At 45.3% G+C, this 24,517-nt stretch overlaps 1 protein-coding gene across 4 annotated transcripts in view; it reads left to right on the forward strand.

Annotated features, from left to right (window-relative positions):
• The window catches only part of PHACTR3 (phosphatase and actin regulator 3), a 269,873-nt gene that overhangs the window by 51,548 nt on the left and 193,808 nt on the right, over positions 1-24,517 (forward strand). The window lies entirely within an intron of this gene.

A 24,517-nucleotide genomic window follows, 5' to 3' on the forward strand; every position in this document is an offset into this window, starting at 1 on the left:
CTTTTGCTGTTTTTTCAGTGAATAATTGTATGAAATTTTATCACATCTATAGCTTCACGACAACCAGGTGAGACTTGACTTTTAAATAATGAGGCGCCAGGCCCCTTGGCTCCTGAAGTGGCATGGGCGACGTGTGTGGATGCTGGCTGGATGCCCACCTGGTTCCTTTTCTCTATGTTGTGCCCCCACCATGCTCCAGTGGCAGGGGCAGCCTCCTCCTGGCCCCCAGGCCTCTGCTTCTCTGGTGCCTGTGGAGGCTCAAGCCTTTGCCCCACCTCCCTTCTTCCTAGGAAGGCCCTGGCTGCCTGAGAAGGCCTAACCTTCCCCTTCTCCCTCCCCTGTTCTGGCTGAGCTCATCTCCTGTGGCTGCCCTAGCACATGCTGCAGACTGGGGGATTTCACAGCAGAAACCTACTCTCTCGCAGTGCTGGAGGCTGGAGGTCTGAGATCAAGGTGCCGGCAGGGTGGGTTCCTTCTGAGGGCTGTGAGGGCAGGACCCGTCCCAGGACTCTCTCTGTGGCTGTGAGTGGCCGCCTTCTCCCTGGTTCTCTTCACATGATCATCCTTCCCTTCCAGGGTATGAGCTCCATGCCTGTCCCCAGAAGATCTGGAGGCTTCCATCTTCTGCTCCTTATCAGACAATGGAGTGGAATAAACACGGTTGCCTCTCTGGAATTGGAGCTTAGTGCTCATGAAATAAAATTCTCTTAATCTCACAATTGTCCTCAATACAGTTGCAGTGGGTGGCACCGAATGAGTGTCGTGCTTGTCAAGACAGCCACTGTGGCCTTCCGTCTTCCCACTGTGACTGATGGCAAGTCACTAGAAGGAAGCACCCAACTCCCCGTGATGGCATTAAATGACACCCGTGGGTGTGGCTGTAGACCGGGGGTTCTAGGCAGCCAGGGGGGTTCCATGCAGCCAAAGGAAAGAAGAAACGTTCCTGCAGAATGCATGAATATAGGGCCAGGTCCTAAAGCCCAGCCCACGGGCAAATGTGTCCTGGTGGTTGCCACTTTCCAGTCAACTGATTAGTGTCAATCATGACACTGATTTCCTGGCAATGTGTGAGATGATTTTAGGTGGTAAATGAACTATTAATTTTATAAAGAACCTTCATATCAGGTGTATGTCTGTTTAATTTTTCTTTTTTCTTTTTTTTGAGATGGAGTCTCACTCTGTCCCCCAGGCTGGAGTGCAGTGGTATGGTCTTGGCTCACTGCAACCTCGCCTCCCAGGTTCAAGTGATTCTCCTGCCTCAGCCTCCCGAGTAGCTGGGATTACAGGTGCCCACCACCACACCTGGCTAATTTTTATATTTTTAGTAGAGACAGGGTTTCACCATGTTGGCTAGGCTGGTCTTAAACTCCTAACCTCAGGTGATCCACCCGCCTAGGCCTCCCAAAGTGCTGGGATTACAGGCTTGAGCCACCGTTCCCAGCCTGTTTAATTTTTCATTAGAAAAATATTGCATTTCCATTAAAGTAGATGTCAAGTTTTCATTTTAAACTTTCTTAAGAAAACATTATATTCATTTTAGACCAAGTGGTTCTATTAGAGCAACATCCATAAGAGTGGTGACGTGTGAGTGAAGTTGGGGAGACACCGGGTGGTGCAGTTACCCAGCACCATCTAGAGGAAGTGCCACGGGGGTAGGCGGTTACCCAGCACCATCTAGAGGAAGTGCCACTGGGGTGGGCGGTTACCCAGCACCATCTAGAGGAAGTGCCACTGGGGTGGGCGGTTACCCAGCACCATCTAGAGGAAGTGCCACTGCGGTGGGGGTCCCTTCACAGAGGCAGGGTCCAGTCCCGGCCACCCTCAAGGAGCTTGTACTGTCGAAGTGGGGAGGGGAACATGAGAAATGTTGACTCAGGGGCAGAGGGTTCTTAGGCTTATCAAGGAAGCTCTAGGATTCTCGGTGTTCTAGGGGATTCGAGGAGGAAAGTTACACCTGCAGGGTAGACAGGAGTGGTTGGAGGGATTTGGTAAAACGTTCACGAAGAAGGGATGGGTCTGTGGGGTTTCTGGAGTTGAAGTGACCACCACCAGGGATGCTGGCATGTGGATCCAGCTTCATGACTGTTAGCTGTCATTGTGGAATGGAAGTTCAAGTGTGGGTGGAGCAGGGCTGAAAGAGGCATAGACCTCCCATACTGGGAGAGAAGCCATGCTCAGGGAAGAATGCCCAGAGGCTAAAAGTCAGGGGCAGATGCCCATCTTAGGGGCCCCTGGTTGCCATAATTATCAAGGCAAGGTCCTTGGATAAAGTCTGGTCCGGTGCCTCTGAAACTTCTATGTGCATACACGTCACTGGGAGTCTGGTTAAAATGTGGATTCTGACGCTTGGGTAGGGCCTGAAACTCTGCATTTTTAATGAGCTCCTGAGGGATGCTGCTCCTCAGATGCCCCGCTCTTCTGTGCCCCAGCCCCCAGCAACAGCACACACTTAGTGCCTGCCTTTCTGCAGGGACAGGGGAGGGAGGTTTGTTTGCAGTGACAGTTTTTGGGTAGCTATGGAGGGAGGAGAGAGGTAGGACTTTGTCTTGGTCCAGTTTACAGGGGGCTTGACAGAGGCAGGAGGGGTGGGCAGGAGTTGCCAACTTTTATATTTTGGTCAACTACGGATGTTTAAAAACAACAATGAAGAAAAACCCGGACATCCTTGGTTTCACAACAGTATAATAATAACACTATTATCACCAGTATTTCCCTAAGGAAATGGAATTTCAAATCCAAAGAGTCAGGAAGGCCATATACTCCAACAGAGGACAGTCTTTTCAAGGACACAGAGCCAGCCCCCAAAACGCCTCACTGCATTGTCCTCATTTTTCAAGGGACTTGGGAAACATCACCCCAGGCTGGCATGGATGACTGGGCTGAGGCTTGGGGGCTGCGGCTGTATGAACGGGAATGCCTGTGGTCCTCAGAGCTGAGGTCTGTGTTCCCAGAAGCCCCTGTGGAGTGGCATCTGGCCCCGGCCTGTGGTAGCCTCTGTCCTTTCCCAAGAGGGAGGTTGCCAGGGCCTGAGCAAACACTGACCTAGAGTGTCCCTGCTTCTGAACCTGCCTCCCCATCGTCCTCACCTTGCGGTGTATGGGACGTGTGGGGACTGTATCATCTGGGCTGTGGCTGGCGGCCTCTCATCTAATGCTACCACATGCCCTTCATAGGCCATGATGAGCCATGGCAGTGCTGACTCTGTTCTACCACTGCTCCAGTTTCCTGAGATGGTCACATCCTGGGATGTGCTGGGGTTGAGCACCAAAGCTAGGGGAGGTCCTAGTAGCCCACTCCTGTTCCTCAGGCCCCTTGCGTCTGGCTGGGAAAAGGTGCACCTCCTCCGTCTCTGTCCACGTGGAATTGACCATCATCCTGCACAGTCTGCCCCTGGTAATTGGTTCTCAGATGGGCTCATGACTCAGGCTTCACGAATGAGAATCTGTTCTAGGACTTCAGTTGAAGCTCTTGGAAAGAGTTGTTTTCCCTCCACAAGAAGTCACAGAGCTGGTCGGCTGTGGGCTTGGAGTGCTGGTGGCCATTTTCCCCAACCCAGGTGGAGCCCGAGAATGGAACCAGCCCAAAGGAAAGCTGAGCAAAGACATTTTGAGGGTTGATTTCCCGATGGCATTATTTGCATCCCTGGATCCAGCGTGTGTGAAGCTGGTGCACCCCAGGGCTTCTCAGTTAAACACTTCCTCCCTTTCAGGCTTCAGCGGCTTTGATTGGGCTTCTGCCATTTCTGATTATTACAGGGACTTAGAGGAAGGAAATGGCTTTGCCCAGATCACAGGGCTCATGAAAGTGCCCAGGCTGAAATCCAAATGCCCACCTACTTCCCCTCACATCACTCTCCCTCACCTGCTTTAAGTGCATGCCCAGTCCCAGGGAGATCTTCCCATCAGTCTTTGGGGATTCTGCCTCACTGAAAGCTCTTGAAGCTGCTTCAAAGTGGAGTATCGTGGTGTTTCCCGGGAGGGTGGTTGCCTGGGTGCTGAGAAAGACTGACCTGCAGTGCTCTTGCTTTTGCACTTCCGTCCCCCACCTTGATCCTGGGGTGCATGGGGGCAGGAAGGAGAGGAGTGTGGGAGTTGATGGGGAGATGAGAGGAGACATCTACCCATGGCCTCTGCTTCTGGGAGGACCCGTCACACTCCCAGTGACACAGCGTGTGCTAGAGATTAGGCTTTTCTCGTGAAAGTGGGGTTTTGAAATATAAATCATTCTATAAAGACATATGCATACGTGTGTTTATTGCAGCACTATTAACAATAGCAAAGACATGGAAACAACCCAAATGCCCATCAATGATAGATTGGATAAAGAAAATGAGGTACCTATACACCATGGAATACTATGCAGCCATAAAAAGGAATGAGATCATGTCCTTTGCGGGGACATGGAGAAGCGGGAAGCCATCATCCTCAGCAAACTAATACAGGAACAGAAAACCAAATACCGCATGCTCTCACTTATAAGTGGGAGTTAAACATTGAGAACACATGGACACAGAGAGGGGAACAACCCACACCAGGGCCTGTTAAGTGGTGGGGGTGAGGGGAGGAATCTTAGAGGACAGGTCAATAGGTGCAGCAAGCCACCATGACACATGTATACCTATGTAACAAACCTGCACGTTCTGCGTATGTATCCCGTTTTTCTTTTGTTTTTGTTTTTAGAAGAAATAAAAGAAAATAGAAGCTCACTTGCCTGGATACTTTAATATTGCCTGGGTTTTTGTGTTGTGGAGGGCTCTGTAAGTCATGGAAAAGGTATTCTCAGGAGCTGCTAATGACATATTTAATTTTAATAATGAGTCACCCATGCCCACAATTTATTACCTCCTGTGGCTCTGGACTCTGGTTCTTTGAGTGGTATAATAGGGCAGAGGTTAATGGATAACACAATTAATTATTTAGGAGGTTCTTACAAAGCCAAAGACTTTGTAACAGATTAACTAATAGGTTCCTAACTTCATTATCATTTTGATTTTTCCAAAGAATATTTTCTCCCAAACCACTCAACTGTATAACATTACTGGGAAATGTCTAATTTTTACATGATTCCTTTGCTCAGTTTAAATACTAATGTTCTGCTTACTCCGTCACTGTTCAGCGCCCAGCTTTCGGTCTTCACCTTTTCGCCTGGGAGATAGATATAATGGATTCAGATGTTATGAGCCCTGGAAGGGTTTGTAACATAAGGCAGTATCTTAAAGCTTTAGGGGCCGGAAATATTTAAGGCAATATTTTAATTCTCATGAGGGACGAAGTGTTGTGGTTGCAGGTGCAGCCTCTGAAATCAGGCAGAGCTGGGTGTGAATCCCAGCCTCTGCACTTAGGTTGGTTACATCACCTCTCCAACTCCGTTCCCTCCTTCATAAAATGGGCACACTAGTAGTATTAACCTGGTTGCACTGCAGTGAAGATTCAATGAGAAAATGCAGGTAGAACACTTAATGTGGTGTCCAGCACAGAGTAACAGGTTAGGAGTGTTGGCCGTGAACGGTGGTGATGGTCACCTAATCACAGCATGGAATGACGAGGAGCAAGCCCTCACCCTGGCCTGCTGCTCCTTTGTTGATGAAATGCCTGTGGTTGTTTTCACACCGCAGCAACAGAATTGAGCATTTTCCCAGAAAAATTTCCCAGTCTAAACTGTTTACTCTCTGGCCCTTCATAGGAAAAGAATCGCTGCTCCCTGCCCTCAAGGCAGCCTCCTGTGCTTTTATCTTCTCGGGTCTCCTTTCAGAGGCCTCATTATAGGTGAGCGCCATCCAGCAGAACGTCCTGTGATGACGGAAATGGTCTAGGTCTGCGCCATGCCGCCCGGGATTGCACCGCTGGCCGCAGATGGTTGCTGAACACTCGAAATGTGGCTCATGCAACCTCAGAATGGAATTTTTAAATTTTACTTAGCTGTAATTGATTTAAATTTAAATAGCCACCTGTGGCTAATGGCGACCACATCGGGCAGTGCAGTGACACCACACCGGCTCAGAGTAGAGAACCAGTCACCTCCATTCTAGCATCCTTTCTGAGAGTGCCGGGTGGAGGGTGCTGGCTTTGGCTGAAATAAAGGAAAGGGAGAAGGCTGCTCCTTGCATTTTCTTTTTCTGTTCTTTTCTCTTTCTTTCTTTTCTTTCTTTCTTTCTTTCTTTCTCTTTCTTTCTTTCTTTCTTTTTCTTTTCTTTCCTTCCTTCCTTCCTTCCTTCCTTCTTTCTTTCTTTTTTTTTTTTTTTTTGAAATAGAGTTTTGCTCTTGTTGCCCAGGCTGGAGTGCAATGGCGCAATCTCGGCTCACTGCAACCTCCACCTCCCAGGTACAAGCAATTCTTTTGTCTCAGCCTCCCAGTAGTTGGGATTACAGGCATGCGCCACCACACTCGGCTAATTTTTTTGTATTTAGTAGAGACGGGGTTTCACCGTGTTAGTCAGGCTGGTCGTGAACTCCTGACCTCAGGTGATCCATCTGCCTCAGCCTCCCAAAGTGCTGGGATTACAGGCATGTGCCATCGCGCCCGGCCTGCTCCTTGCTTTTTATTATGTTTTTGCTGATTCAAAGCATCTGTAAATATAAAAATTGAACTTACTCTTTTGTGTGAACTATTTGGTAAACATACACAAGCATGAAGAAGAAAGTTAAGATGTCTTAATCCCATGCTGTAGAGATAAAGGATTTTGGGCAGTACATTTGCTGTCACTTTCAAATATTTGTATGGCGCGTAAGAGGGGAGTCATAATGTCTGCATGGGGTGTGCCCCCACTTTTCTGCTGGGACAGGGACTACACAAAGCTTCATATTATCCTGATTAATGGCTGCAGGGTGCTCGGTGTGCAGTGGCCTCTCTGGGCAGGTCTCTGGGCTGCACGCAGTTGGGGACTGTTTTAAGCTGCTCAGTGATGAGTGTCCTTGCTGTGAAGTATTTCTGTGTTTTTCATGTTTGTCCAGAGTGGCCATGAGGTCCTCCTAAGAGACTTTGATCAATGTATGTTTCTACAGAAAATGTTAGAAGCTGCTGCTCCTTCACATTAGCTAATGCTGGATCTTGCCCATCTTTCTTCCTTGTGCCAATCTGCTGGCGAAAAATTGCTTGTCTATATTTTCATCACTTTTATGTATTTATTTTTTTAAAAAAGACATGTTCCCAGAAGTCACTGCTTGGAAATATCTCTGGTCATTTCTCTTGCTTCTTTTAGTTTCTGGGTGAGGCCAGTGGTTATAAGCCAGTTCCTGAGTCTTTGGACAGTTTAATGGGGGCATGGATCAGGTCGCAGATAGCAGACTTTGATAACACTTTGATTTAATGAGGGCCTACTATGAGCTTTGCAGGTTTTATCTCATTCAATATTCATAACCACCTGAGGAGCCAGGTGCTATTTATCCCCATTTTACAGGTGAAGAAACTGAGAACTCTCTCAAGTCCTGGTGGATGAGGGACGTAGTCTGGATTTGAGCAGAGCATGTGGCCACCTGAGCTCACACTCCTGGTCAGCACACCATGGGAGGCATGGGGAGGGGAAGGGGTGTGGGAGACAGCCAGGAAGACCTGGTCTGGATCTGGGCTCTGCTTACTGGCTGTGAGGCTCTGGACAAAGTTATGTGACCTCTCAGAGCCTAAATTTCCCCAGCTCTCAAATGGATATCAGGATATTTACCTTGAGGTTGTTGTAAATAGAAATGGAGATGTGTATGAAGGCCCTGGCATAATTCCTATACTTCACTGATGCTTGATAAATGATGGCTGTTTTCCGTACTATTAGCAATGATTATTAATACAGTGATGAAAAATACAGAGCAAAGATGATGAACAGAAAGTGTCTAGAAGATAGTTGCTACCTGAGAGTTAGCTATTATTTGTTCTGTTAATATGTTACAGTGTGGGTATTTCTGCATTCAGTAACATCATAAGCAAAGAAGACTTTGCTTGCCAAGGGCCCTATTGAAAGCCCTGGATGGGTACAGGCTGTTATCTCACCAACACAGACTCTGATCCAAGGTGACCAGGAGAATTTTAGAATGATCTAGGCAAGGAAATTGCCGTGCTTCCAAAGCAACCTGCTCCTCAGGCTCCCCATGGGGCTGTCTGCCCCAGCTTGCCACACCTCTGCAGGTTTGTGGCTTTGTTTCCTGTACGGGGTCTGAAGGTGAGCAGTACCTTTGTTTCCTGTATGGGGTCTGTTCTGTGTTCAGAAGCAGGACTCAGGGCTGCTGGAGCTGGAGCCTGTGAGTCCTCGGGGTTCTCCGACAGCTCTCCTGACCAGCTCAGCTAGAGCGATGTCTCTGGCAGATGCCTTTTCCCTGTTGCCCTGTGGTCTGGCCTTTCTGCTGTAGGTTAAAGAAATTACAATGTGGGCAGGTGGCCTAGTCTGTAAGTGTGTCCTCTAGTGACCTTTGTTTTACCTCTAGCCATACTTGCTGTTTGTCCTTTCTTGGAGTTACATAGTTGGCCAGGCCAAAATATCTTAGCTCACATGAAATCCAAGTTCACAGCTGGTAAAAATGCCACAGATTAAATGCTCCATAGAAATTCATGTCTATAATGGATGCATTTCTCCTGGGAATTCACTCCTTAAATAGGATGACCCTGTCATTGACTCCTGTCCCTACCCTCAACCCAAACGTGAACAAATATGAAATGATCCTTAACCAACCAACATGCTAGAATAAAGACACAAAACATTTTTTTAAAAAAAACCAACAAACAATGAGGAGGGAGGAGTCATTCTTTTGGCAAAACTTGATTCCCTATTGTGGTTGATGTGGCTGCATTCTTTTTGCTCCTTGAGAAGTTGCTAGAAGACAGGGTCAGTGGTGGTTCTATGAGGGCGGCTACCATTTTTCTTCAGGGACTGCTTTTATCTGCCAAGCATATAGTTCTTTACATACTTTATCTTCCTGAAGCCTCATGACAGCTCTAAGAGATTCCCATTATTATTATCCCCATTTTGAGCGTGAGGAAACTAAGGCTCAGGGAAGTATGGGAATAGAAAACTACATGGCCAGGGTCTGAATCCAGGCTGTTTTGCTTCTGGCCCCAAGGTCTTAGCCCCAGTGCATACTATTAAATGCTGCCTGGGTTTCTTGACACCTGCACCACTACCCCTCCTCCCACCAACCAGGTGGGGTTCACTGGTATAAGCTGTCTTAGCATGTTGAAAGTGCTCTTGTAGTACTTAGAAACACTGTCATTTAACTGCTATTTAGGTTCTTAGTAGTTGTAGCTATGTTAGATGGATGGGCCAAGCCATAGCCTTGTGAGGACAGGGACAGTATCCAGTTTGTTATCCATCCCTTATCTATGCCTTATACACAGTAGGGTCTCCATAAGTGCTGGGTGGATTGATGGGTGGGTTGATGGTGAGTGGATGGATGGATGGATGGATGGATGGATGGATGGGCAGGTGGGTGGGTGGATGAATGGATGATGGATGATGGCTAAGTAGATATATGAGTGGATAGGTAGATGGGTGGATGGATGGATGGATGGGTGGATAGATTGATTGGTGGATGGGTGGATGGATTGATGGATGATTGCTAGGTAGATATATGAGTGGATAGGTGGGTGGGTGGGTGCATGAGTGGATGGATGGATGGAGATTGATAGATGGATAGGAGGATGGATTGAAGAATGGGTGGATGGGTGGATGGATTGATGGATGATGGCTAGGTAGATATACCAGTGGATAGGTGGGTGGGTGGATGGGTGGGTGGATGGACGGATGGATAAATTGGGATGGATAGATGGATGGATGGATGGGTAGTTGGATGGATGGATAAATGGAGATAGATAGATGGATGGATGGATGGATGGGTAGATGGATGGATGGGTTGATGATGGCTAGGTAGATATATGAGTGGATAGGTGGGTGGGTGGGTGAGTGGATGGATGGATGGAGATTGATAGATGGATAGGTGGATGGATTGGAGAATGGGTGGACGGGTGGGTGAATGGATTGATGGATGATGGCTAGGTAGATATACCAGTGGATAGGTGGGTGGGTGGATGGGTGGGGTGGATGGACAGATGGATAAATGGAGATGGATAGATGGATGGATGGATGGATGGATCGATGGGTAGATGGATGGATGGGTTGATGATGGCTAGGTAGATTTATGAGTGGGTAGGTTGGTGGGTGGGTCTGTGGATGGATGGATGAGTGGGTAGAAATCCAGGCAGCTGGAAGGACAGTGGTGGAAGGACAGGTATTTGGAAGGACAGCCATTTGAAGAGGAAACAGACATAGTATTTGAGGAGGGAATTATCTGCACAGCCCCCAATTTGCTGACATTAGTTCCTGGAGAAAGGAGCACCTGCAGGATGAGCATTTCACACCTGTCTGTTCTTTTCTCTTGGCCAAGAGGACCTCACAGCAATGCTCTGGTTACAGTCAGGGGAAGGCTCTACTGACCACACAAAGTTCCAAGAGGGACAAGCATGGTGTGACCTCCAGCCAACTTGAACCTCTCATCTTCTCCCCACCTTCCTACCTTGGGCCTCTTCTGGGCTGGCCGATTGAAAGAAATATTCATAAAGCTGACTTTGAGGAGTCTTGGGAAGCAGGCACAAAGATTATTGGCATTGAGTCCCAGTTCTATAACTTACTAGCTGTGTGACTTTGGGCAAGTTAATCCCTCTCTCTGAGCTTCAGTTCCCATCCTGATGCCAACCTTGGGTACTGCTGAGGGAGGAGGGGAGAAGGGGGATGGATGCACATGAATGGAAGGCAGTAGCAGTTGTTAATTCCCCTTATCTGACTTTCCATTTTACTACCTTCATTTCCTTTCTCTTAGACTCTTGGAAGAGATGTACTGTGCTGGGATATTAATTTTTGAAACCTGTTCTCTTTCCTCCTCCATAGTCTCCGTGATAATGCAGGAAAAAAACTTGCAAACCTGGCCATGATGCCCCTAGGCTGACAGAGGCTTTCTTAGTTCCAATTCTGGCATTGTGAGAGAGAGCTCTATGGAATAGCAAAAAACAGACACACTTCATCCTGTGCATGCTGGGGTTGAGGCTGTGAGGTGTGCAACAGGACAGTAGAGCATAGCAGATGGGTTGATGAGCTGTGATCTGGATTCAGACCTACTTGTCTCAGACTCTGGGTCAGCCCGTCAGCAGCTGAGCAATCTTGGGAAAGATTCTTAACCTTGGATGGTTGGTAGGATCAAGTACAGTCAGTGTAGAAATGCTTAGCTCACCACATGGACTCAGGACATGTCAACTCTCCCTTCTTTGGCTATAATTACTATCCTACTGTCAAGGAACTTTCTCTCTAGTTGGACTAGGTCATGTGCACAGAAGGGTTGGAGGAGAAGGTGGTGAAGAAAGATTTCTCCAAAGATCCTGGTTGGATGTGAGCTGGATAGAGCAAGGCTGGAGAGTGCAGATGCCCCTGGGGCCAGGTGGTCTTCAACCAGTCTTGGTGAGAAATAGTAGCTCGACTCAGCTTTGGGGTGCAGAGACACTGGGGAGGGGTGGGGACTGTAGCAACCCAAAGTGCTCCTGCCCTGCCCGCAGAGGATGATCTGCACAGCCCTGCTCATTATGATGACATGGGCATGTGAGTGACTGTCAGCTCTTTGGTTTTCAAGAGAATTTGGAAGTCTAGGTTTCCATGCATCAAACCAGTAGTAGAGAAGGCAACGATGGGGAGAACCTAAGTCTTGTTTCTAGAGAGATCATAGGGTTGTAAATTTTACCTTGCATCTCAGAGAAGGGCAGTGCTATTTTAGATTAGAGAGGTTGCAAATGTGATGAACTCCAAGAACACTGACAAATACCATTATCATTGCAAAAGAATCTTAAATGTGTCTTTGAAAAGCAAGCATTTGGCTTCTAAGTTGTAAAAATGGACCAAAAAAGAAGCAGTAGACTAGGGACTCATAACCAAGTTTATGCAATTATTGTTACAGGTTTCTTCTACTGTGTTTCTCTCTCTATATATGCACATCTATGTAAATATAGATACATAGATATATGGGGAGAAGATATAGATAGAGATAATGTATGCATATATATACATATTATATTTGTCTGGGTTCTCCAGAGGAACACCATCAACAGGATATAGAGATTTATCTATTGCCTATCTATTCATCTATTTATCTATCTACCGATCCATCCATCCATCCACCTCTGTTCATCTATCCATCCATTATATCTATCATCTATCCATTCATCCATCCATGTATGTATGCATGTATGTATGTCTCTCTCTCTCTATCATTTTCATCCATTCATCCATTGTCTGTCTATCTGTCTATCTAGATATATTAGAAGGAATTGGCCTATGTGTTGTGGAGTCTAACAAGTCCCAGCAGTCAGCAAGCTGAAGACCTGAGAGAGCCAATGGTGTAGTTCTAGTGCGAGTTTGAAGGCCTGAGAAACAGGAGAGCTAATGGTGTAAATTTCAGTCTGAGTCTGCAGAAGACTGATGATTCAGCTCGAAGACAGATAGAATTCTTTCTTATTCTGTCTTCCTGCTCTATTCAGTCCCTCAATGGATTGGATGAGGCCCACTCACGCTGGGGAAGGCCATCTGCTTTACCCAGCCTATTGATTCAAATGTCAGTCTCATCCAGAGACTCCCTCATGGGCACCCAAAATAATGTTTCACCAAATGTGTGGGCACCCTCAGGCCCAGTCAAGTTGACACATTAAAGGAACAATCCCATGCATATCTATAGATTGTGTGTGTATGTACGTTTGTGTATATATAATATATAATTATCCTGTTAAGGATGTCTCACAGCCTTGAGGCAGGGATTAATTGTGACCTGGTGGTTTCCAATGTTTCTGTATATACAAATAAATTATGCAGCAATGACACCCTAGTCTCATTTTATTAATTGCTCTTCTATTAGTCTGTTTAAAGTCAATTAAACCTCCCAAGGCCCCTCACGGAGGAACCTCTCACAAAATCAGTCTCTGTCACTTAGGAATCCTGAGTGGATGTCACATGGCTGTCCTAGCTCCTGGGGAGGGTGCAGACAACATCTCTGTTGGAACTCCTGGGTCTGTGGGTGATCATTGGCTTGCATTTTGTAGTGGCATGGCCCGTGGAGGTCCAGATGTAGAGAAGGCAGCCTTTCTGCAGAGCGTTAGAATTTGGGAAGAAGTGATCAGGATTAGAGAGGAAAAAAAAGACTTAGACATGGACAAGGATGCCACCCCAGCTTACCCTTCCTCTAGTTTCCTGGACTTTTGCAGGGTTCGGTGGATAATTAGTTATTTGCTTGCTTGGTTGGTATCTCTTCACTTTTATTTCTTTTAGACTTTTTTTTCTGATTAGAACAAAAATTATATTTATTATTGAAAATTCAGAATACATAGGAGATTATCAAGAACATCAAAAGCATTCACAAATCCCCCCACCCCCACCCCAGAGATAACCCCTGTGGCTACTTTTGTGTGTGTTCCTCCAGTACTTTTCCTATAGAAACATTTTTCCCATGTCGGGATTGTTCAGTCTATATCCTTTATTAAGTTAATACATCAGAAGCTTTTCTCCACACTGCTTAGGACACTTGGGACCAAATGCTCCAGAATAGGAATTTGCCACCGTTTATTTTCCCATTCTGCTTTCATTGGAAACTGAGTCTGGCTTGAGGCTTTTGTTTGCTTCTTTCTTGCTATAGTAATTGGGATGGACTTAAGGCTGCCTGCCTTTTTGTGTACATCTCTGATTATTTCTTTAGGCTAAATTCCTAGAAGCTGGAACCCGGGGCAGAAGGAATGAAGATTGGAAACCCTTGGTGCATGATAGCAACTTGCTGTCCTGCCAACATTGGGGTGTTTGCCTACAGAAAGAGCTCTCTGGTTGAATCAAAGAATTTTAAGAATTTAATTCTTGTTTTTTGTTTGTTTGTTTGTTTGTTTTTGAGACAGAGTCTCGCTCTGTCGCCCAGGCTGGAGTGCAGTGGCGCGATCTGGGCTCACTGCAAGCACCACCTCCCAGGTTCACACCATTCTCCTGCCTCAGCTTCCTGAGTAGCTGGGACTACAGGTGCCCGCCACCATGCCCAGCTAATTTTTTGTATTTTTAGTAGAGATGGGGTTTCACCATGTTAGCCAGGATGGTCTCGATCTCAGGACCTTGTGATCTGCCCGCCTCGGCCTCCCAAAGTGCTGGGATTACAGGCATGAGCCACTGCGCCCGGCCTAATTCTTCTTTTAAAAGTTGGGGATCAGAGTAAGGTGAGAAGGTATCCTGCACAGCATCAATGCACACAGCGCACATTAAATGAGTGCTATTCCACTTCATTTGTAGTATTTTTTTCCCATTTGTAGGAACTACATTTGTGCCTGACTTCCTTGTTCCTTTAAATGAGCCTTAAGGAAGTAGTGTTGGGGGAATTCAACGCACACAGAGCAGTTGGTCTTTATTATGATTTTAAGCATCTTGTTTTCATGTGAGCACCCCAACTTTGCCTTTTGCTAAATTTTGCAACAAGTTTTGAGTAATTCTGCACAAAACAGTGCCCTTGCTCCAGGAGGAGAACAGACATTTGCTCGTTCTTCACAGGATAATTAGACTCTAAAATTAGAAGGCAAACACTGCATGTTAAAATGCATCTGAATAAAATCCCAGTGGGAGAATTAATCCTTCTTGGCAGTGCAGGGGAACTTGGGTGCACGCCTGATGGAGCGGCGAGAAGCTGAGAGGGAGTGAGGCAGCCCCTCTGTGTGGAGTGTTCAGGGCAAATGCACGGGTGCTGGTGACGCAGTCCCTTTACTTGTCTAAAAGTATTGGATTCTAAGTGAAAAGGGCGGTGGGGATAGAAAGCCTTCTGCCACGCCTCCTGTAGTCACAGTTTGGATATCCTGTGAAAGTAGCACTTAGGCAGGCATTCGGTCCTGCTTGGCGTTGTTTGGTGGACTTGTTAGAGAACACTACTGACTGTGTTTGAGGAAGGAGGTGGAGCAGAGGGTTCAGGGCTTAAGCGGCGTCTCCTCAACAGCAGCAGCAGACCTGGAACGTTCCAGAGTAACCCCTGCCTGCATCCGTCGGTCTTGCCAATACTCACTGAGCAACTGCTAAAGGTTGTGGATGCAATGGAGGCGTCTGGTATAGTGGGGAGGAAAAGCCTCCATTATGAAGTCAAAGGCCATTGCGTGCCTGCAGTGTGCCACAAGAGCTAGTGGTTGCAGCACCCTGATGGGCAGAAGCCTCCCTCACAGAGCTATGGCGATGGAGAAAGCAGCTGCAAATCAAGTCATCACCAGCAAGGTTATAAAATTATTTGATTGCATTTCGAAGTGAAAAACAGTTTTGAATTAACTTCTATTTGTTGTGATATAAACAACAGATATAAAAAGATATAAAAGGAAATAAACGGTGACCATGACATTGGTTGTTCAGTTTCAACACTATCTTCAGGTTCCCTAGTCCTTGTCCTCCCTCATTCGCCTCCCCCACCACTGAATTGTAGACTCCAACAGGGGGCGGGAACTGAGTTTGTTTTTGCTCCCAGCTGGGACTCCAGGGTCTAGCACTGGCCTGGTGCTTAGCAGCCTGTAGCAAGTATGTGTTGAATGGGCAAATGTACCCTTTGGCGGTACGAGACAGAAGCTGGTGGTCCTGTGCTGCCTGTGGCCAGAGCACTTCCAGCATACAGGGCCAGGACACATTTGCCCTGGTGTCCCCAGGCTGCTCCAGGCGCAGGCTGCACCTCCTGGGGGCCCTCCCTGCACCAGCCTGGTGGTTCTCTGTCGCTTCTCCTGCACCCTGCACCTTCCCTTTGTGTCACATCCCTACCTCATCGCTACTCATTTGTTGGCCAGTGTTTTTTTAGAAGATCTCTTTTTATAAAATTTCAGTTTTTATTTTAGGTTCTGGAGGTACATGTGCAGGTTTGTTACCAGGGCACATCGCCTGATGCTGAGGCTGGGGCTTCTGTTCATTCTGTCACCCAGATAGTAAACATAGGGCCTGACAGCACATTTTTCAGCCCTTGTCCCCCTCCTTCCCTCCCTCCCTTTCTCTTTCGGAGTCCCCTGTGTCTGTTGTTCTGTATGTTTGTGTGTACTCAAGATTTAGCTCCCACTCATGAGTGAGAATAGGCAGTATTTGGTTTTCTATTTCTGCGTTAATTCGCTCAGGATAGTGGCCTCCAGCTGCATCCATGTTGCTGCAAAGGATATGATTTTGTTCTTTTTTATGTTAGCAGATCTTTTTTTTTTACCCACTCTCTGATTCTCCATGCATCATGAGTGCCCCAAAGGCAGGGCTGGGTTAACCTCCCTGGACCCAGAGAACAGGTGCTCAGTATTTTTAGAATGAACAAAAGTTCTCTTGTGGAATCATGAGGGAGGTGGAGGGAGGAAGGAAGGAGGGAAGACCTCTGCCCTGGCTCTTTCTCCTGCCTGAAACAGCCTCCCTCAGATCCCAGCCTGTGGCGCCTTTCTCATCACGTGTGTGTCCGCCCCACACCGCCCTCCCTGGCCTCGGAGGCTAAAGCGCTGGCCCCTGCCAGCCTGGACCTCTCCTTGTCCTGCTTGATTTGATTCTGAGCGTGCTCATCACCATCTGGACGTATGTTATTTATGCACAATTAAATGTTGCTTATATTGCATATAAAACATAAATTTATATAATGATATACATGTACATATGTGTGTGTGGTGTGTGTGTGTGTGTGTGCATATCCCTGTCGACACCACCAGAATATGTTTTAATGAAACCGTCATGTTTTAATGAAAACAGAAAGCCTTCTGTTTCATGTTGTGACGCTGGAATGAAAACAGTCTCTCCCAGCATCTAGCTCAGTGCCTGGCACATCATGAAAGCTTAATAAATACGGCTAGAATTAATGAATGAGTTTCTTTCCCCTCCCCTGTCCTGTATTTTTAATAAGGCTGTTGAGCCTAGGGCCTCTGCCCTCTGCTGGTCACTGTCATCACGCAGCCCCACTCAGGAGGCCCCTGGCCCCGTTCTGCCTGGAGTGTTGGCAGGTGGCAAGAGTTGTAAGCTCCTGCCCAGTCCCGTGGGCAGTTCTAGGATCTTACCCCTCAGCCCCTGTGATTCTGAGGGGACCTGTCAGTCATTCAGCCTCCAGCCAGTCCCTGGGGATGTCTGAGGGAGGAAGTAAGGCTCAAGTCCCGTGAAGTGGGCAGCTCCTGTCATCCACAGCCGCTGCTTATTAGTGGGAGCCCTGGGGCCCTGGGTAAATGTCCTGCCAGAGCTGGGCTCACTCTGGCCTCCTTTGTATACCTGGGGGCAAGGTTTAGCTATTCAGCAAGGGCTGTTTTAAAAAATTGGGTTGGTTCTGGATATTATAATACCTTTTTTTAAAAGACCACGAAGAAAACTACATTTTCTTGGTGACTTTTACAATAGGAGCAAGTTAAATTTTCTTTCTTCACTGAGTTGTCATTGTTGCCTTTTTTTCTTTAAATCAGTTTTTCCCTGTCAAAAGAAAGTACCTTACCAGGTGATCTACTGAAATATAGGAGTTACATTGAACGATGTGAAAATGAAGCTTGTTTGTCAGTCCTTCCTGCTGACTTTCTCAATCTGGGCCCAGTGTACCTGGGAGGCACAGCCAGAGCCCAGGGAATGAATCCGATTGTTCAGTAGATGCAGTTCCCCAGTTCAGGCCCCGCGACTACCAGTCCAGGCCTGGAGGGGAGCATGCATCCCCCAGGAACATGACTCGGAGCTGGAATCTGACTGGGCATAGGAGTTAATTGGGCCTGAGGCAGGGAGGGTGCTGGGAAGAACATTCTAGGGAGAGCAGACAGCATGTATGCATGCACACATGTTCTGTGGCAAAAGACTGTGTGAGTGTTTGGGGAGGTATGAGTGACTCTGAAAGGGTTCTTCCCAGTGGAGCACAAAGACACCCGTGTTATGGGAGGAAGCCCAGGGTGGGACCAGGCAGGGCTCATTAAAGGGATTTTTGTCTTTAAATGAAGAGCACCAGGAAAGCCTCTGAGGATTTTAAACATGGTTGCAGTCGGGCAGATCAGCTTGGCAAAGATTTGATGACTAGGGTATTAGTCTGTTCTCATGCTGCTAATACAGACATATCTAGGACTGGGTAACTTATAAAGGAAAGAAGTTTAATGGACTCCACAGTTCCACATGGCTGGGGAGGCCTCACAATCACGGTGGAAGGCAAAGGAGAAGCAAAGGCATGTCTTACATGGCAGCAGGCAAGAGAGAGCTTGTGCAGGGAAACTCCCATTTATAAAACCATCAAATATCGTGAGACTTACTACCACGAAAACAGTATGGGGGAGCCACCCACATGAGTCAATTATCTCCATCCAGCCCCACCCTTGACATGTGGAGATTATTACAATTCAAGGTGAGATTTGGGTGGGGACACAGCCAAACCATATCAACTAGCATGGAGAGGCCAGTGTGGAGTTTAGGGTACTAAGTGGGAGGCCCCCTGAGGTTGGGGAGGATGGCGCAGGGCAGCAGGTGGCAGCCAGGCCCTTGGGGGTCCATTGGCAGGACTGAGCAGCAGGGTGTTGGGGTGACATGCAGGTGGGGGTACAGTCCTCTTCATTCTTATTCACATCTTTTCTGTTGATCCCTTTCCATCTCTTTCCCCACTAGTTTCCTGTGTTCTTTTGATCCACAAGCTCCACATTTCCTGAAATAAATGAATGCCATTATTATCACATACAGCCACACACACACCCTGTACAAACTCATCTCCCACAACGCCCAACTCCCTAACATGGTTGCCTAAATCAGAATTAAGGTCCCTGGATTCAGGTCCCAGTCCCACCCTTAATGTGCTTGTGAATCTCAATGAGGTGCTTGGCCTTTCTTGGCTGGGTTTCCTCATCTGTGAAATGGGGGATTTTGCACTGTTTTATTTTTCTACTTTCTGCCAGCCTTGAAACTTTCCACAGGACTTTACTTCATCTAGACTATTGGTGTGGGAAAACATCCTTTTGGTTAATGGATAGATGTTGTAGGCTAGGTGCCTTCCCTCCAGGAGGTTCCTCATCTTATTAGTGAAGATTCTGTAGTTGCATATGGCTTTAGCTGCTGTTGAGAAACCTACCCAGACTGGCTTCACCATCAAAGGTATTTATTGACTGACACCGTTTTGTGATTAGTCCAGGGGGAGTTTGGCTTCAGGCCCATTGACCACAGGGTCTAATTATACTGTTCACCATTGCTTCTCGTCCCTCTCACTGCCTGGTTCTCTGCTGGCCTGCTGTGAGGCCACATTTCCTTCTCCTCTGTTCCCCCAGGCTCCAGCCATTTTGAGGAAGGAGGTGAGTTTCTCTTTCCTATTAGTGAAGAATACCAAAGCTGTAGGAATCATATCTTACTGGCCTGGAGGTGGTCAGCTTCTTTCAAATCACATGGCCTGATTGGGCAAGGGGTAGGTCCCTTGAAGGAAATCAAGGTGCTGTAACCAGAAAATGTGGTGATGGCAATTGGGTAGGAAAAAATAAGTCCATCTCAGAGTCTTTAAAAAACATCTTTAAAATCTCCCGTGATTTCTTAATCAGCAAGAGGATGGCTTAATCTGTTTATCCCAGAGGTCAGGGATGGAGGGTCAGGGAGGGGTTGACCTTCTGGGGCTGATGATAGCATTTGTTTTTCTTCCCAGTCCAGGCTTGCGCTGACCTTGGTACTTAAGGCAGGGCCTGTCCTTTCCTCTGCTTAGCAACATCCATCACTGCCATGTCCTTTTGGCACTAATTAAAGAGGACACACTTGGATTAGGAAAATGATGGATTGCGTTGATGTGATTCGATGTGAGGTGGAGTGAATGAGTGACAAGCTCGCCCTTAGAGAAACCACCTCGGAGTAGCCACAGGCAGCCTGCATCCCCCATAGGAGGGGCTGGGACGGCTTGGCAACCACCTCCCCCAGAACACCTGCTAGGAAGAGAGAGACCTGTTGTTCCAGCTTGGGAATGTCTGTGTTTACATGATGAGGCTGGGAATATAGGCATCGAAGCATCAGTTTCCTTTGCTCCATCTAGATCAGCGTTATTGATGGATGAGTATGGTAAAGAGTTGGATGATTTTCCCCCAGAGTTTCCATGCTGGACAATTGTTTATTTACTTGAGCTAATTACTGACATTTTTTTTCCATGACTTGGCCTAATATAAAAAAAGAGGCTAATGAGAGTGAGGTTTTATGGTAAGCATATTGAAAAGCAAATAGCAAATAACTCATCTATGAAATTGTTATAAGAAAAGTTATTATGGTAATGGTTAGGGCAAAACAACTCTATTTAATTCTTGATGCTTATGGAGATTCCAGCCAAGATATGTGTATTTTTCTTAAAAAGATTTCTTTAAAGCATGTGTCTTAATTTAATCCTATTATACACAGGCACATCTATTAATGAAGTAAATTCAACAAAGAGTTAATTATAAATAGCAGCAACATGTTTTCTTTCTTTAAATATTGTATATATTTCATGTTGTAACTCGGGGGATAAATTATACTAGGTGGATTTTGTGGTAATATAAAGGACGGTTGGAATTTTATTGAGTATTTACTTTTATTTGGTTTTGAAGAGCTTCTCCATACCTCAGACTATCAAAAATCATTCTTTTAGAGTCACAGAAATTCCAATTAAGAACTTAGATGCCAATACAGACTTATTATTTTGAAGCCTTTTTTCAGTTCATGACTCAGTTAATATTCAGTGGTGTATTTTCTATAGTTTAAAAGTATCACTGATAAGTTGGGAGTATGCCTTCCATATAAGATACAAATTGTCCCTAACCACTCAATCAATGTTTACTTTACATGTTAAAAATAAGAAACTAAGACCTCATAATGTGGTTATAAAGGTTCCTGTTTTTTGCCCTGAAGGTCCAAAGGTAAATTTGGCACATTTGTCAAAATATAGATGAGTAATTTATAGATGTGCATCCATTTTATTTTTATAAGTATGGAAATAGATATAAAGGGATTTGCTGGAAGAATTTCTTTTGGCAAATGAGCAAAAAATTTAACTATAAAGAATGAAATACTAGGCTCTGGGTATAGAATAATATTCACAATGCAATACAAAATGTGCAGGCATTTTTGGTCATATTTTCTATGACAGGTTTCTTAGAAATCTGTGTTTCTACTATGAAACACATGAAACAAAGAAATATTTATACATCAGCAGAACTATAAATTCAAAAATTCAGAGAAAATTCCAAATGGGTGTGATGTTGATACTTGCATTTTTCTCTAAAATTAATAAGGTATGTGTGTATATATCTGCATATACCTATGATTCATGTAAAGGGTTGCAGATACAAAGATTCTAAGTTTATAGGTATAAGAATAAATATGTGAAGCTGTATCCTGTCTTTTGCATTATATTGATTGTTCTCGTTGGGGGGAGGGAGTTAATTTTAAAAAGTCAAGTGAAAGTAAATTTTCCCATCAAAGGAAGGCACTATTGCTTTCAAACATCATCATATTCAATACAAATTAAAACAATGAACTACTGTATCTACCCATCAGACTAGCAAAAATCAAAGCATATAACAATGGCAAGTGTTGCCAAAGGATGGAGACCTGCTGATGTTAGTGTAAATGGGTGTGACCGCTTTGGAGAGCAATATGACCTATCCCATTGAGCTGGGGACACTATGACTCAGCAATGCTTCTCCAGGCCTTTTCCCTGGAGAAAATCACATTTGTAAGTGGCAAGAGAATTATCCAGCAATGTTTTCCAATGCGTTGATAGCAAAAAAAAAAAAAAAAAAAAAAAAAAGTCGCAGGGGTTGGGGGTGGTGGGACAGACCGTTGATAGTGGAATGAGAAATTGTAAACAAGAAGGATCTACCCAGAAGTTGCCCTAGTTGTTACCTCTGCAGTGTGGCAGGGTTGGGGGCTATGATAGGGCTTCTGAGGTGACTGTGGAGGCTTACATTTGATCTATAATGTTTTGTTTTTTTCCTGTGTCTTTTAACAAAAGGAAAACCTGATTTAAGCAAGATGTCAAGATGTTAATCTTTGTTAATTCTAGCTGTTGAATGCATGAATGGTGTGTGTGTGTGTGTGTGTGTGTGTGTGTGTGTGTGTTGAAACTGTTCAAAAAAATATCATCTTTGGGTTGACCATGGTGGTGTACACCTGTAATCCCAGCACTTTAGGAGGCCAAGGTGGGAGAATCGTTTGAATCAGGAGTTCGAGGCTGCAGTGAGCTATGATTGCACCACTGCCCTTCAGCCTGGGTGAGAGTGAGACCTTGTCTAAAGTAAAAAATGTAAATGAATAAATACATCCTCCCATTACATTACATTTTCTAAAGTAGCGTAACTTTTCATGTCAGAAACTAGAATAAATTAAGTCACTGAATCATGTAGTAAATTATGAACTATTGCCTCTATAGTTGGTTGCCAAAATGGCCTGCCAGTGTCTATTAATCAATATAAAATATAAAAATAGAACATTTAAAAATTAAAGCATCATGTTATATTGCCATTACCAGCTAGCCATGTAAACCTTATGGAAGGAAATCTGGCTATATTTAGCAAAATTACATAAGAAGTCCCCCTTTGGACCAGTAATTCCACTTCTAGGAATCTATCCCAAAATATCTTGGCAAATGGTAAAATAGCACACAGGCAATGGTATTTGTTTTGTCATTATTCATTATAGCAAAGTGTTGGAAACAATGCACATATCACGGAGAGTGGACTGGCTGGATAAATAATGGTATAGCCAGACAAAGGGGTATCGGAAGACAATGAAAGAAATGAGCGTGTTCTCTCTACTCACATGGAAGTCATCTCCAGGATATATCATAGTATTCATTAGTCAGAGTTTTCCAGAGAAACCCAACCAACAGGATCTCTTTGGTAGGTAGGTAGGTAGGTAGGTAGGTAGGTAGGTAGGTAGGTAGGTAGACAGATAGATATGGAGGTACATACAGATATAAAAGGAGATTTATTATGAGGAATTGACTCATGTGATTATGAAGGCTGAGAAGTCCTACAATCTGCTGTCTGCAAGATGGAGCTCCAGGAAAGCTGATGGTGTAATTCTAGTCTGAGTCTGAAGGCCTGAGAACCGGGGGAACTGGTAATGTAACTTCCAGTCTAAGGGCAGGAGAAGGTCCCTATGCCAGCTCAAGCAGGCAGACAGGAAGGAAAAAAGGCTGACTTCCTCCTTCATCTACCTTTTTGTTCTATTCAGGCCCCCATCGGGTCGGATGTTGCTCACTCACATGAGGGAAGGCCATGTGCTTTACTGAGTTCACCAATTCAAATGCTAGTCTCTGACAGATGTGGTGGCTCACACCTGTAATCCCAGCACTTTGGGGTGGGGGCGCCTAGAAGGGAGGATCACTTGAGGCCAGGAGTTCCAGACTAGCCTGGGAAACATAACAAGACCCCATCTCTGAAAAACAAAAGTAAAAAATTAGCTGGGCATGGTGGCACACACTTGTCTGTAGTGCCAGCTACTCAGGAGGCTGAGGCAGGAGGATCCATTGAGCCCTAAAGTTCAAGGCTGTAGTGAGGTATGATTGCACTTTGTGCCACTGCACTCCAGCCTGGGCAACAGAGTGAGACCTTATCTCTTAAAATAAAAAATGCTAATCTCATCAAAATTAGCATTAATCTACTCTATAATTTCCATTGGATTCTTTTAAATAATTAGATAATTTCTATCTCTTTATTGACCTTATCTGTCATCATACCTTCTCTTTCCTCTTTAAGAGTGTACATTTTTTCATTGAGATTAGCACTTTTTAAGATCTGGAAATACCCTTATAGACACGTCCACAATCCATAATATCATTTAATCTGGAAACCTGTGGCCAGATTGACACATAAAATTAACATCACAATCATTGAGTGAAAAAAAAATCGGGATATTTTTATAGAATACTGCCTTTCATGTAAAAAAGAGATGTGTTCACGTGTGCATTTTCATGTGTGTGTGTACTTAGATTGTTTAAAATAAATGCTGGGAGTAAAAAGCGAGCACTAACGGTTGCCTATAGTGGAGGAAGTAACAGAGGGGAGGGCAGAAATAGAAGTGAGACTTCTATGAGTGTACTTTGTTATATGATTCTGAATTTTAAAGTGTGTAAATATTTTTACATATTCAAAAAATTAAAAGGGAAAATATTCTTGTAATTGAAGACAGATGGAAATAATTGAACCTAACTATATATCAAGTTGGTAGCTTAACCCGAGAAAGTAATTTTTTTTTTTTTTGAGATGGAGTCTTGCTCTGGCACCCAGGCTGGAGTGCAGTGGCACCATCTCTGCTCACTGCAACCTTCGCCTCCCGGGTTCAAGCGATTTTCCTGTCTCAGCCTTCTAAGTAGCTGGGATTAGAGGTGCTTGCCACCATGCCTCGTTAATTTTTGTAATTTTAATAGAGACGGGGTTTCACTATGTTGGTCAGGCTGGTCTCGAACTCCTGATCCTGTGATCCACCTGCCTTGGCCTCCCAAAAGTGCTAGGATTACAGGCGTGAGCCACTGCACCCGGCTTGAGAAAGTAATTTCTTTAAGTAACACTAAAACCCAGTATTTTAACTGTATATCCATAGTGGGGTGGAATT

This window comes from Gorilla gorilla, chromosome 21 (genome assembly GCF_029281585.2).
Source record: "Gorilla gorilla gorilla isolate KB3781 chromosome 21, NHGRI_mGorGor1-v2.1_pri, whole genome shotgun sequence".
Lineage (NCBI taxonomy): Eukaryota > Metazoa > Chordata > Mammalia > Primates > Hominidae > Gorilla > Gorilla gorilla.